This window comes from Octopus bimaculoides, chromosome 14, assembly GCF_001194135.2.
Source record: "Octopus bimaculoides isolate UCB-OBI-ISO-001 chromosome 14, ASM119413v2, whole genome shotgun sequence".
Lineage (NCBI taxonomy): Eukaryota > Metazoa > Mollusca > Cephalopoda > Octopoda > Octopodidae > Octopus > Octopus bimaculoides.
The window spans coordinates 5,820,633-5,822,716 of record NC_068994.1 but is presented as its reverse complement, the minus strand read 5'-3'; the positions used below and the strand labels follow the sequence as shown (position 1 = coordinate 5,822,716).

The 2,084-nt window shown below is 37.9% G+C and overlaps 1 protein-coding gene across 2 annotated transcripts in view; it reads right to left on the bottom strand.

The window, feature by feature from the left end:
• Positions 1 to 136: 136 nt before the first annotated feature.
• Positions 137 to 2,084, bottom strand: part of LOC106870504 (copper homeostasis protein cutC homolog) — a 15,147-nt gene continuing 13,199 nt past the window's right edge. The window contains exon 9 of one of the 2 annotated variants that reach the window (XM_052972636.1): positions 137 to 198. The gene's annotated coding sequence lies outside the window, so the exon portion shown is untranslated. The remainder of the gene's footprint in view (positions 199 to 2,084) is intronic. The other variant, XM_014916616.2, reaches the window with a different exon arrangement.

Below are 2,084 nucleotides of genomic sequence, written 5' to 3'. Positions count from 1 at the left end.
ATATGTACATTTGTTTGTGTGTCTGTGTTTGTCTCCCCCATCATCGCTTGACAACCGATGCTGGTGTGTTTACGTCCCCGTAACTTAGTGGTTCGGCAAAAGAGACCGATAGAATAAGTACTATGCTTACAAAGAATAAGTCCTGGGGTCGATTTGCTTAACTAAAGGTGGTGCTCGAGCATGGCCGCAGTCAAATGGCTGAAACAAGTAAAAGAGAAATAAAAGAGACAAAAATATGAGCGACAATGAGCTTATTGGTACCGAGTCAAGGTGGTAGCCTCCATATGATTGCTTGACCTACAAGAAAAAGCAGCTAAATCTTTCTCGAATCATAGCGTTTAATAAACAAAAACAACAGTAGAACACATTCGATAATGTAGTCTTGGATACAGAATAAATTGAGACTAAGAGACAGTCATGGTTGGAAAGCCTTTGATTACAAGTCCGCTCAATTAGAACTGACCTGAAAAACTAGCATTTAATGACTATTTTGACCCTTTAGTATTCATGTTATTCTGTTAAATGTAATGCTTATTTATTCAAATTGTTTCCAATTAATTACACATTATCTTATAGCTTTGAGATTTTCATGATGAGATTATTTTTAGAAGGACATTGTAGGCTAGGTGTGAGAGGCCAGATCTGACCATAAAACTGGTTGAATATTTTGGCCGTATTTGACCGGTTTGAAGAAGGAAAGGAGAGAGAAAGAGAGACAGAGAAACAAAAAGAGTGTGGAAGAAGGGATAGAGATGGAGAGGGAAAGTGAGGAGGAAGGGAGAAGTAGAGAGAGAGAGAGTTAGAAAGAGTGAGAAAGAAGGGAGAGAGAGCGAGCTAGAAAGAGAGAGAGAGAGAGAGAGAGATGAAAGGAGAGAGAGAGAGATGAAAGGGGAGAGAGAGAGATGAAAGGGGAGAGAGAGAGAAAGTGTTACAGACAGTCAGATAAGCAGGCAGAGAGAAGAAAGGAGAATCGACCCCCTAGTGTTTAAAAGGACAAAAGGCAAAGATGACCTGCACTGGGTTTGAACTTAAAGTACACATGTTTCAAATCCTGCTGAGATCAACTTGACTACCAATGCCACTTTATAAAATGCTGCTTCATGGATGTCACTTCCTGTTCCAAACCTTATTTTTCATGCTACTTTATGTATTTCCTGCTTGTCATGAACATATGATAGGCTTATGATAGTGGTTCTCCTTTCAGTTTGGCACGTTTTTAGCGATAAGGAGTTAGAGCTGATGTCAAATTGTATTTTTTTGCAAAACAAATACATATTTTTTACACTCAGAATCCTCAAAAGCAATATTACAATACTAAAAATCGTCATTGCATGTATATGTATATGATGGACTCGTCAGCCAGTTTTGACACATGAGGATCTGACAATCTACTCTGTCAGTCACAACACTTATGTCGAATGTGACATTTGAGTCCTGCCAACAAGTAGACGGCTTATTATACAGCTCAACGATTAATGACGTTTCAGAAGGTGAACAGTGATGTAAACAGGACCTTAAAAAGATCCAAATAGGAATGATTAAAAGACATGTATAAGTATGTGATAATGAAAGAGAGACAGAAGGGAAGTATGAGAGGAAGAAATGGAGAAAGAGAGATGGAAAAGAGAATAAGGTATTGGTGCATCTCAGGCAATGTGGTTGTGGTCTAGTGGTGAGAGATAATAGGGTAATGCCGTAGTAGGATGGTGAGGGGGGTGCTATGCTGGGAGAAGTAAAGCTAAGTTAGGAAGAATGAACAGGTAGAAGGAAGTGATGCTTGAGAAGCTTGCAATTAGAGATGAGGAAACCAAAAGTTAAGAAGGAAAGATGACAGAATTGAACAATGAAGAAGAAAAAAAATGGTGGAAAATGTAGAAAAATGACAAAATGAAGAATTTGAAATTTTAAAAATGAAAAGATGCCCGTTGTATATATGTATATATAGCTAACCACCTACACTTTTCTCTGCAAAATAGGGGTAGTTTATCCTGTTCAGGCTATATTATTAGCATTATTCTGCGATTGAGAATTTAAAATCATTTCTTTAACTTTCTCTCTCTCTCTCTCTCTCTCTCTCTCTATAT